The following is a 13,755-nucleotide window of genomic DNA, read 5'->3' as shown; positions in this document are numbered from 1 at the left end:
TTGTTGTCATCACCTTTGTTTTGTTGTCACCATCTTTGTTTTGCAACCCATTATTGTCAACCAACAACATTTTCCATTGCCATAGCCTCACATCATGCCTTTTCCTTTGCCTTTGCCTTTGCCTTTGTCTTTGCCTTATACCTTTTCCTTTGCCTTGCATCACAACAATCTTTGTAACATAACAATTTCTAGAACATTTTGTCGTCAGCAACCAACAAGCATATGTAACCAAATAAACAACACATGTAAGCAACATAAGAGCAACAAGACACCCTTTGCATCAAATTTCCATCCAACTAGGCCATACCACTGCATACCTATGTTCTATCTTGCTCCTCACAAGCATACCTTTGTTCTTTGACAATTAACATACTCAGCGGCACCTCCTTGAACATACCTTGCTACTCATACCTCCTCACACACATATGGTGGCCACACTTCTTATTTCTCCTTTGGAAACAATGAAAATAAGGCCAATAGATCCAATATGTCCTTGGATCTACTTTCACTACTTAGAAAAGACTTCTTGACATTCTTTCCAAGTGCACAACCTTTACATACTCCTTCATGCTCCATCTACAATTCTGAATCACTTGAAACCATTTGATTTCAAGTTGGCAAATATATATAGTGAAAGTGAGCATATATTTTATGCCATAGTTCGCGTGGATTGATATCATTACGCACTAATGCTTGAGCTAGTTGTTTCAAGAGTTTATATAATTGTCCTTCACAAATTCTAATTACTCTAGCAGAGTCTATACTTGAGCCCTTGGGCTATACAAGGATTTTTCCATCAATAAATGCTACTCTATCTCCTCTTCTGTACATATAGTACGTTACTAAGATGAATGTTTTCACATGGTTCCAACTCAATGGATGTTTTACAACTCCTTTGATTGCATAATTGTTGTTATCTCCAAGCACTGCTTTTGAGATAATCTCCTTTCCATTAGACTTGTAAGATTTTCATGATATCTTGTCATATGTCTTGAGGCACCACTATTTACTAGCCACAAATCATCACTATTCGCAACAAAACCTATAAGAGTAAAAAAACAGAAGAAATCTTTGTCACCATAATCTTCATTCTTGGGTTTCTTTGGATGCTCATCAATGTGTGTTGTGGTAGCTTGTTGCTTTCCCTCCCTCTTTCTTTCATTCGATCCTTCATGACATTGATTTTTAAAATGACCATATTAATGGCAATGGTAACATTGAATCTTGGACATATCTTTCTTTGCTTGAGGATCAGGTCTTCTACCTTGATTTATTCTTTGGACACCAAACTTCTTTCTTCCTCCAGCCTTTTTGGAACATGTTGCAAATGCTTGAGAATTACCTTCTTCAAATCTCTAAATACTTCCCTTTGATATGAGTTTATATTCTTCCTGGGTACATGAAATCCATAGTTCTTCAAAACCTAGAGTTTCCTTTTTGCCACATATACTAGATGAAAATGAGTCCCATGACTGAGGTAAACCGTTGAGTGTTGTAGTCACAAGTTCTTTGTCAGAAATGATTTCATCCATTGCTTGGAGTTGATCTCTTATTTGATATATCCTCATGAAATATGAGGCTAGAAAATCATTCTTTGCCATTCTAACATCACAAAGCTCATTATTCAAACTCATTGCTTGACCAATGTTGTTGATAGTATATAATATAACTAGGGCACCATACATCTTCTTTGAAGTTTCAATATTTGCGACATATGGAATCAAATGATCTCTAGTAGAATCCACAATGATACTTCTGGTTGTGATGTCATTTTTCTCATATATTTTTTTCCTTGATTATCTAAAGATTCAATGACCTTTCCCTTCACAATACCCAAGAGATCATTCTTTGCAAGAATGAGGTCAATCCTTGTCTTCCAAGCCCTAAAATTTGAAGCTCCTTCTAGCTTGTTCTCTGACTTCATAGAGGAACCCATATACCTAGAAAAATTAGCATAAGCAATATGAAAATCCCCTTTTCCTTAACCAAAGTTCTTCAGTAGTGATCTCAATGTCCTTTCCTTCACCAAAGCTCTAATACCATGTTGATTTTTCAAGTGCATTAGATACAAGAACTAATTTATGAAATATTGATGATTACTTCTAATGATGTAGATATTATTTTAATGCGTTCAATTTATCATTAAGCAATTACACGTCAGATATTCAACCATACATAAAGATCACATTGCACAAAGAGAACACAAGATTTACCCTAGGAAAATCCACTTGGGGGGGGACCCAGATACCTTTACCTTAGAGAAATTTTTCAGTTCACCAAGAGATGCACCTGATTCTGCTAGTCAATATGATGGTCAAGCTACCTACAATGTTATGGTCAAACCTGTTCAACCAACCCTCTTTTCAAGTCAATCCTTTTCCCAACAACCTTGGCCCTCTCTGATCTTCCTAGGCCAAAATTCGGTCTCTGAGAATATGCCCAGAAACTCAACCCTGCTGCCTAGAATATTATGCCCAGAATTTTGGCCCTGCTACCCATAAACTAATGACCAGAAGTTCGACCTTCTGACCAAAATATGCCTAGAAATTCATATGTGTGAAGCCAACAAGAGAGAGAGAAATGCTAGAGATGAATCTGCCCTTCGTCATCCTACTTCATCCTTCTTCTTCTTTGCTTTGATGCCCAAAATACTTTTTGTGTGAGAGATCGAATGATGCCTTGTGGAGGAGGTCTAGTGCCTTATGCCTATCCGAATGGGTGTCTCTTCATTGGAGCCAAATTGACTTGAAGGAGTGGCGACTTGACAAGTTTGGAGCCAAAAATTCAAAATATTCTCTTTTGAAACTGACATGAAGAACATGTCTTACATTAATCTTTTCAAGGGCTAATCAAATAAAATGAAATGAAGGACATGTCTTATATTTTCATTATATATTTCAAAGGCTAAAATATAAATTATGAAGACCGACCATAGCTACAAAATTCAACAATAGTGAGGGTGAATACTTCCATATTGTCATTTGTTACAAGAAGTTTGTACTTCATAAGCACGGTAATAAAAATGTCAGATTTCTTTGATGTTTTACAAATTTATTTTCTCATAATACTATTATGTAAGGCTACATGCAAACCAAATAATTGCCCATAATACCCACATTTTGAAGATAATATAGCTATGAAATACCCTACAATGTATTTTGAACATTTTGGAAGCCTTTTCACACTAAAAAATTTGTATGAATGGTTAAAAAGTATGATCACAACTCCTTTTATACAATACGAATAGTAGCCACTTTTGTTATATATATATATATATATAAACTTTTATTTAATACGTTTGTTTCTTTTAACTACAAGCAAAATCCATAAAATTAAAGCTAGGAAAATAACAAAGAATGTTGAGAAAGAAAAGAGGTATTTTATATCGTTACCATATATCACAAAGAGTTGAGATTTTTAATATCCTTATTGTTTATGACCAATTCAATAATTCTTACCAAAAAATATTAGAGGTACATGCAAAAGAACCTAATAAAAATGACAATACATTAACTTCATTGGGAACTAATAATAGTTGTCTAAATGGTGTTTTCCATAAAAGTGCCTTTTCATTTTTGGGAGGTTGAGATGGTAATACCAAATACACTAAGCTAGTAAGTCTCTTTGTGTCTACTTTATGGAGAACTATTACCTTATTTATGAGATCATTTGGAGAAGAACTCATTTCTTTGGGAGGTTGGGAGGTCAAAAAAGGGTTGAATTCCCTCTAAATCACATTGATGAAATATAATATATATGTAACTCAAGCTTCTGGGAAAATATTATCATAATTCAACGTTGGTTGTGTGAAAATTCCTAGATCTAACAATTTCAGGAATCCTACGGTAACCAGTTGAATCTACTTTCCTAAATTGTAAATTACATTACAAGCTTATTTCAGATTTCTTCTTGAAACATTGAAGCAAATTACCGAAGTAACCTACACCAATTAAATATGATTCTGAAACATAGAAACTGAACAAGAAAAATAGAAACACATATGACACAATTATTTTTGGACAAAAGTCCCTAGAAAAACCCAATGCGGGAAAACCGATGCAACAACTCTGAGGGTTTATTATTATTAAGCAGTAGCAAATTCTGAATACATCATTGAATACCTCACTGGGTTATTCACTTATAGAGAGAAATACTAGCAGAAGCTTTGTGAGTTTACCTCACATAAACACTGAGAAAAAGTCTCAGTTGTTCTAGTTGCTTGATGAGACGCCTCTAACAGGCTTTGCATTATCACTGCATTGCCTCTACGTTGTCCCAACGTCAACCCTCTCAGGCACAACGTCACCCAACTGGGGAATCGATCAGTAGCCTAGAGTCACTGCTCTCAGCCTCCCAGTCTCACACCTCGGCTTCCGGCTGCTGAAATTGACCCTTTGCTTTGATTTTTGACTTTCTATCTCTCCCTCTACATTGCTTCTGCATGGCCCTTCTGGCCCTGCATCAACCTATGCGTCAAGGCTACTGGATCACTCTCTGCTTCTCTCTGCTGATGTATCTCCAGCATAGAATATTTCTCTCCGAAAGCTGTTATCCCTACCCCTCAACTACAAGAGATCTCCTTAATCAAATTTTCCTCCTGGGAACTTCTCACTTCAGAAAATCGATTTCCTCAATCTCTTTGTGTGTTTTCCAAATGACCCTCAAGCCCCTTCTTATATGTTCTTGTTGGACTTCCAACGGCCTAGATTAAATCTTAATCAAAGGCTCAGATTGTTTTGGCTTGATTTGTGTCTTTTTCTAGAAGTTTCACCCCTTATTAGATTAATACCCATTAATATTTTAATTTTCCTAAGTTTAGACTTAGGAACCCCATTAAAAATATTAATTATTTTAATAAAATCACTTATGGGTGGAATTTCCCAAAATCCTTTTTGGGTTCTTTTGAATACATGTGCCCAAGCCTCCCTACAAAGTTTTAGGCTTAGAGCACATCCAATGCTACCCCAAATCAACACTCCCTCTTAACGAGGAATGCGCTCTAACAATACACTACTACTACATACTGCTCTGAATATGAAGCATCGTCCTCTGCATTGTTGATGACTGACATGCTGTCCACCAACTAATACGATGTTGCTGCTACTATATTGCTGCCTTTGACACTGCCACTGCCAATGCTACATCTGTGCTACAACTCCCTCTCAAATGTTGCATTTGCTATGCTGCTAGCACTGCCACTACTGACATTGCATCCGTATTACAACTCAATTGCTGAGAGAAGCAATTGAAGACACCCAAAACTCGACAAGTATCCAGTGGATACACCTTGATGTTGAAACCCTGACTGTTGCTAGTCCCACACTGTTTTCTAAAGCCACTGCGTTCCTGAAGCTCTGCACTCTGCCTCCTCACACTGTTGCCTCTCTGCTCTAGGTTGCTCACATTCTGACGCTACCAACTACTGCATCTGTTGAATCAACACTCCATGGCACCAACTAAAAACTCCTCCATCCCACTGCTACTAATCATGGGCTCCGTAGCAAGGTGATGATCCAAGAGGTGGGCTCCTCAAGGATCCTGCCCATTTGTAGTTTTATCGAACTACAGTTCTATATCAACCCACCTCACTCTTGGAGGTATCTTTGCTGTCATGGCGAACTCCTCCTCTTGTTCAATATTTGCAGTTACAACCTTAGGACCATGCTTCTCATCCTTATCCTTTTTCTTCAAGGGACAATAGGATGCATAGTGGCCCATCTCATCACATCTGAAACATTTCACATTGGAGATGTCCTTCTTTCGTCTTTGTTGCTCCTACTTTCCCTTTGATGCAAGGGTTGTGTTATCCTCCTCCTCTACTTTGGGCTTCAACCCACTGCTACTGTTGCTCCCATTAATTTTGACCTTGAGCAGGTCTCTCCTCAGCCCTTCTTGTTTCAGAGCTACCCACATCTCGTCCCAATTTAGCAATGTTGTTCTGCCCAAGATACTATAGACAAAGACTTTCCATTCATTCAAGACAGAATTTAGATCCAGTCTCACTAACTCTGAATCCTAAGGTGTGTGACCCGTAATCGACAACTCATCACGAGTCCCATTCGTGCGGAATGGATCCCCACGTTCTCCCTTCTGCATCTGAGCAGATCTCGACTTCTGCCCTAAGTACATATTTCGTTGCTTGGAAGATCACTAATACAATGTGGCAAAAGCATCCCACATCTCCTTAGCAGTCCCTCTGCTAGCAATGTGACATACCACATGATCCTTGACTCCATCCAAGATCATCTTCTTCGCCTTAGCCATCTCAACTTTGTACTTCTTCAGCGGATCTACATTCGCAGGGACAACTACCACACTATCAACATACGTCTTAAGGGCATGCTCATCTAGAAGTAAAGACAATATAGCCTTCTAGATGACATAGTTGGAAGCCCCATCCAACCTGTCATGATCCTTCAAGCCACTAGTTTCCATATCCTCCGAAAAATGTCGAACAACTCCCTCTTTCTCCCTACTGCATAGCTTCTAGGCTAGCTTATGCACTCCTTGATGGAGCTGGTAAGTCTGTTTCTCCTCTACTTCTTAGCAAATGAGAAATATTGATTTCCTCTGCAAGAAATCATTGAGGAAGTATTCCCTCACTATTCGATTTGCTTCCTTCTTCCAACGGCTTTTCTGCCTAGCACTTAGCTTGCAGAAAACTACATCCCTCTAGCTCTATGTTGATGCTTTGTGTGGCTTCTTCTGCAACAGAAAATTCTCGATCCAACAATATTACCTCTCTGTCGACTCACTCAGAGAGAGACACCCACGAAAATATAACCCTCTTGGCTAGAACTGCGTAATCCCTCAGGGGATTCGAACTGCTACTTGCTACAACAAGTTGGCCCTTACTTCAGAGCTAGATTTGCTCTTCCCTGTTTCACATCAACAACTCCGACACCATGTGAAAATTCCTAGATCTAACAATCTCATGAATCCTACTTCAACCAACTGAATCTACTTCTCCTAGATTGTAAATTACATTACAAGCTTATTTCACATTTCTTCTTGAAACATTGAAGTAAATTACTGAAGCTACCTACACCAATTAAATATGATTCTAAAACATACAAACTGAGCAAGAAAAATAGAAACACATAGGACACAGTTTATTTTGGACAAAAGTCCTTGGAAAAACCTAATGCGGGAAAACCGATGCAGCGACTATGAGGGTTTATTATTATTAAGCAATAGAAAAGTCTGAATACATCACTGAATACCTCATAGGGTTATTCAGTTATAGAGAGAAATACTAGTAGAAGCTTTGTGAGTTTACCTCACACAATCACTGAGAAAAATTCCTAGTTGTTCCGACTGCTGGATGAGGTGCCCTTGGCTGGCTTTGTGCTATCACTACAATGCCTCTACGTTGTCGCAACATCAAACCTCTCAGGCACAACATCACCCAACTTGGGAATCGATCAATAGCCCAAAATCACTGCTCTCAACCTCCCGGTCTCACACCCCGACTTTCAGCTGCTGAAACTAACCCTCTGCTCTGATTTTTGACTTTCTCTCTCTCCCTCTGTGTTGCTTCTGTGTGGCCCTTCTGGCCCTACGTCAGCCTCTGCGTCAAGGCTACTAGATCACTCTCTACCTCTCTCTACTGATGTATCTCGGGTTGAAAATCTCTCTCTCCGAAAGTTGTTATCCCTACCCCTCAACTGTAAGAGATCTCCTCAATCGATTTTTCCTCCTGAGAACTCCTCACTTCAAAAAATCAATTTCCTCAATCTCTCTGTGTGTTTTCCAAATGACCCTCAAGCCCCTTCTTATATTTCCCTGTTAGACAACCAACGACCTAGATTAAATCTTAATCAAAGGCTTATATCGTTTTGGCTTGATCCATGTAATTTTCTAGAAGTTTCACCCATGATTAGATTAATACCCATTAATATTTTAATCTTCCTAAGTTTGACTTAGGAACGCCATTAAAAATATTAATTATTTTAATAAAATCACTTTTGAGTGGAATTTCCCAAAACGCTTTCTGGGTTCTTTAGAATACATGTGCCCAAGCCTCCCTGCAAAACTTTAGGTTTAGAGCACATCCAATGCTACCCTAAATCAACAAGTTGGAACCATCCATCTTTTACATTCCTTTAATATTTTGTTGCTCCCCACTCATAATCTCTCTCCCTCCTTTCTTGTGAGTTCGATTCAAAAAATATTTTCTCCTTGGCCCTTTGTTACTAGGAGAGTGACTATAATTTAGTATCAATCTGGTTTTGATTTACATATGGTTTAAAATTATTCTTTTACTATTTTTGTTAGTCAAGGAATGTTCATAAATGCAAAAGTTAATGTCATCAAATTTAGGTAAGTCATCTCTTCTAAGTTTGTATATGACAACAATATTTTGGAGGAAGTTAGCCCATCAGGCTAGGCCAAATGGTGGTGCACTAGAAGGCATTTTCCAACCAATATAGGGGCCTCGCCAAGATTCAAAGCTCGGTTTACCTATCTAACAAGGATTGTGGGTGGTTGTGTTACGCTTAGGAGTATAGTGCCAATCCCACTAACTTGATCCCAGATCTCCTTGGTGACAAGCAATAGGTCTATCGATTCTCCTAATTAAAATAAAAAGAGCAAAAAGAAAAACAAAAAGAAAAAAATAACCATTTGGTAGGAAGTTCTTTCTTACAAATAACTTATTCATTACTTTCATTATATGTTCAATCAGAAGTATATTGTGGGGTTATGCAATTATGAGGTATGTGGTTGTAGCATTTCTAGAAAAATCGGGAGAAAATTTGAACAAATTCAAATGTTTCATAATTAATAATTTTAAAATTAAAATAATATGCCATATCCAAACCTGATCTTAGATGTTAGGGTTCTACTCAATGAAGATAAGGCAATGATCAAGAATTTAATGTATACGTACAAGATAATCCCTCCTGGTCATCAACAATTTAATCAAATGTATACTGGAAGCTTGAACAAAGGGTAATATCATTGGGTGTAGGATTGCTAATAACATAAATATTTCACATAAATTGTTTGTAGATGATGTGATTTTCATTGGGTAGGTTTCAATCCCAGAATGGAAAACCTTCCATCTAATTCTCTCAATTTTTGGAGAAGCTTCAAGTGTATATGAACAAAGGTAAATCAACACGTATCTCTACAGATAAGGAGGAGACAAAGATCAAGGAGATAACTCGAATCTTCAAGGTGGCCTCAATTTCTATGGAGGGAGGGTTCAAAAACTTGGGTTTTTGCTTGAAACCTAACAAATATGAAATAAGAGATTGGGATTGGTTTATAAGTAAATTCAAGTGCAAACTATTCCTATGGTCGAACAAGTGGTTGACTCTGGGAGGAAGGTTGGTTACGATCAAAGCAATTCTTTAGAAAATTATAATTATTGGATGCATCTCTTTTTCCTACCTAAAGATATTTTCAAAACATTTGATGCAATCATTGCGAGGTTCCTTTGGGCAAGGCCTGGATCTGCAAATAAAATCCAATTTACGTTTAGAAGTGATTTTGAGACATGTGAAGGATGGAGGTTGGGGTATTATGAATACATAATGTTTCAATAAGGCACTAATATTCAAAAAATTATGGAGAGATTTTTTGGGCCATGGTATTTGGAAACAAGTGATTAAGGAGAAATATCTTAAAAATAGACAACTTGAGGATTGGATTAAAGAGGGGGCTCTAGAGAAGAAGGTGGCTTCCATATGGAAAAGTATGATGAGAAACAAACACTGGATTGTTGGCAACCTAAGATGGGAGGTTGGTCAGGGGAATAGGATCGCTATTAGCTTGGGCTATCAAAGGGGTGCAAGGTTTACACTCCCTTTCTATTCCTATCATTGAGCTTTTACAAAAATATAGGCTTTTCTTTTTGTATCAACTCTCTTATGATCTAGGTATTTATTCAATTACTAATTATTGGCTAAGTGCATTTGATCTTGGTTTGCCATAGGAACTATTAGCGGAATTGGATTGTTATATATCACACTTATATCTTGTAGGTTTAGTATTGACCGAGAAGAAAAACAAGATGACATGGGGAGGTGTCATGTTTAATGAGCAAATCACGATGAAAGAAATCTATAAATACATTTCTCATGGACTTTGCCTAATTGATAAGAATTGTTGGTTTCATAATACATGGAATTGGGACATTCCTCTCAAATTAAAGTGTTTTATCTGGATGGTGATTCAAAATAGGATTTTAACTTGGGAAAACCTCCATAAAAGGGGTTTCTGGGGTCCTGACAAATGCTCTTTATGCAAAGAAGTTATTGAAGGCGCATGATATTCGTTTCTGTCATGTCCATTTGCAATCTCGGTATGCAACGAGGTGTTACAAATACTTAATTTACAGGTTGTTTGGAATATGAGTTCCATTGAGAGGTGTCTTATATAGTGGTTTGAAGTTTACAAGACACATCACTCCTTTCCCTTCTAAATTGTGCGGGGCATATGGAGAAGCAGGAACGAGAAGAATTTTGACCGAGCATATCCAGATATTAGAGGTACATGTTTAAAGATCTTAGCATATTTTATGGTAATTGGGCCTATGAAGGAGGGACAACCACGAAGACAAATTCAACTCAAGGAGGTATGGTCTCATTATCTTGTCACTTTCTTTGATGGGGAATCTTCTAATAAGATCTACGACAGTGGAGTTTATTTAGTTTTGAAGGCAAGAAATCTCTTTCATTACAGTTGATTTTATGGCTCAGGGTCAAACAAAATAGTTGAACTTATTGCACTCTAGGGGGGCTCTTCAATGTGCTAACTGACTTGCTATTGAGGAATTATCGGTGTTTGGAGATTCCAAGGTGACGTTGGATTGTGTACAACAAAGAACAAAATTTGGCCCGCCTCCTCTCATATATTAGATGCATCACATTAAATATTTGATGGGGACTTATCAAAAACTTACTTTTAATCATGTATACAAAGAAGAAAATCATGTGGCAGATCTCCTATCAAAGAAGGGTTGTTGTTGCTTGCCTAGAAAGATCTTCTATTCAGCTTTTGACAAAGGATCCCTTTTAAGCTCAAGGAGTTTTAATCTATAAGGGCTGCGAGTGACAATTTTCAGATTAAGGTCTTTTTGTTTTAATAGTTTTTTGATAGTTTCCATAGAACATGTTGTGTTTATTGAGTTATTTGTTTGAAACAACATTGCCAATTTTTTGTCAATACAATTGTCATGAAGAACTATAAAAACATATACAAAATTATCTATTAGTGGTGAGAATGATGTAACAATCATATGTATCATATAGAAGTATCAACATTATAGATTAGTATGTAGCTTTGTAGAGATTGTGTGTATAATTTTTTTTATGACCTCATGGGTTGTACACAAATGTAAAGACATGAGAAAAGAACTCCAGACTATGTATCTACTTTTTTTCTAATGCAAGTATGAAGGTTTTTCCTTATTGAAAAAAAAAAGATTACAAGATAATCAAAATCAAGATTGATATGTTGTCTAATGTGGCTTCAAATACAAGTACTAAATATACATATTATTAACTTCTACTAAAGGATAAATGACGTCGTCTCCGTTCATAACATTGATACCATTAAAAGCATCATCACAACTAACTTACGAAAAAATTGCAACATAATGATGAAACTCAAAATGATAGAAAATTAATGGATTAGAAAGAGATCCAAAACCTCAAGTTTGAAGATCAAGATTACATTTTCATTATTTGCAACCTAAAGAATAAAATTAATATTGCTAAAGTAAAAACAAACTGTCATGAATTTAAGAGTGAATTAAGCATAAGACGAAATTTGAAACATTATGGGAGGAAAGAATATGTAATTTTGTGGAGGATGAAAATCACTTTCTCTTGGATTGCTTGCTTATAAAAACATTAGGTGTCATTTTCGAGCCATGTTCTTCATAACATATTAACACATGAAATTGAAAGAGAGCTCGAAAAAGTTCTCTCACATCATTTTTTATCATAAAATAACAATGACTATGACAACAATATAATTCAAGATCACAACCTAGCTAAACATTAAATTGGTGTATGAGACTTCATTGTTTGTGGGACAAAGGACCCTCTTTGTATTTTGAACTAAAAATTAATTTATGAAAATATACATACTCTACTTCTTTTTAAATTTGAATCCATGACGTCAAAAGTGAAAACACATATTCTTTATTATTAAGCCAACTCATGTTTATATAAGGTAATTTCCATTTTTATTTTATTAATATTTAATATAATAAACTTAGTGTTAAGTGCAAATAATCATCATTATAATATTCTAATATAATTTAAAAAGTATTATATAAAACTTTTCCTTAATAAATTTTGTAACCATATTCATTATATGATGTACTTTTACACATTTAAAAATAATCACTAAATTTATCCGTGATAAAATAATGGACAATTAAAAAATACACTAGATAATAGTGGTAAATTAGTATACCAACAATTTTGTAATATATTTAAGGTTAACGATAACAATTGTTGAGGGTTATTCTTGGCCCCGAAGAAAAAGTGGAAATATCATATGGTTGGGGCTTCAACATGGTGCAAATATCATAGGATTGGGGCTTCAACATGGTGCAAATATCATAGGATTGGGGCTTCAACATGGTGCAAATAATTAAGTTGAAGTATATATTTTATTTCAAAGATTAACTTAGGTTTGTGTTAATAATATCAATATTTTGATCCTGGATGCGAGTGTTTAATAATGTTAGTACAGCGCAGCAAATTGGGGTTGGCAAGTGGCGCGGCCACCTGGTCACCCACGCTTCCACCCAGAAGATCACCGCCGACATTAATGGCGTTTTAATGCAGTGTGCGGGCCGAGGAAACCTCAATCTAGTTCTTAAGATGGCATATTCGGACCACCTTCCCCCTATTTCGCCTCCTCTGAACTACAATTGTCTCCCTGCTGCTGCAAAGCCGAGCTCGCGCACGTCAACAGGGAGACGATGCCAAATTCTTTGCTGTATTGAGATGGTAGATGGTGCCCATTTCTCGCAGAGTCTCCTTTGTTGCCTTCAAACTGATGCTTCGGCCTTGAATCTTGGTTCTGAACCATGGATAACTGGTCCTCCTGATCCCACTGGCCATTCAATCCTTGGCAATGCTCCTACTCGTCCTTGTCTATCTAATTCTGACCAGGTGAACATGACTCGACTGCATCACATGATGCGCTGCAAGAGGGGTAGCAGTAGAGGAAGAGCAATTCGCCCCCCCTCCTTGTCCCTCTCTGACTCGACCCCTTCAGACTCTTCCTCCCCCTCGACGATGGCTCATTTCACGGGAAGTTATCCAGCCACCCGCAGCGGTCGAGGGCAAGCTCAGTTGGCAGGTTCTCGGCATGTTGAAGATGCTCCACCGCCTCCTGCTGCCTCTGTCCCGTCTCTGCAACCCAGTCACTCTGCCCAATTCCAGTTTCGCTGCACGCTGGAGCGCCCTTGCATAATTGCAACCATTTCAGTAGATTTTAGAGAGGAGCCTCAAAGCTCTGAAGTCCTAGCTCGCAGCTTTCAGGAGAGGACTAACACCAGCAAAAGAAAAGCCCCTGGCAGTAGCTCAGGGACGCATAGAAGCCATGAAGAAGCTCTAGACCGCTCAGGCGCAACTCAAGGACGCAATAAGTCAGGCCGCTTCAAGACTATGGAAGCAACGCCGAGAGATCAACAGGACGAGGAAGATGACATGGAGGCGTATAGGTGTCTGATAGTGGAAGAACCTCCTCCCACTACTGGCACCTACCTGGCGAAGTTTATTTTAT

General features: G+C 37.5%; 1 pseudogene; it reads right to left on the bottom strand.

The window, feature by feature from the left end:
* The window catches only part of LOC149228207 (kinetochore protein SPC25 homolog), a 44,818-nt pseudogene extending 31,762 nt beyond the window's left edge, over positions 1-13,056 (bottom strand).
* Positions 13,057-13,755: the final 699 nt, after the last annotated feature.

The sequence above is a fragment of the Pinus tabuliformis genome, chromosome J (genome assembly GCF_031772625.1).
Source record: "Pinus tabuliformis cultivar Carrire ecotype Pingquan chromosome J, CPIR1, whole genome shotgun sequence".
Lineage (NCBI taxonomy): Eukaryota > Viridiplantae > Streptophyta > Pinopsida > Pinales > Pinaceae > Pinus > Pinus tabuliformis.
This window is presented reverse-complemented; position numbering and strand designations above follow the sequence as displayed.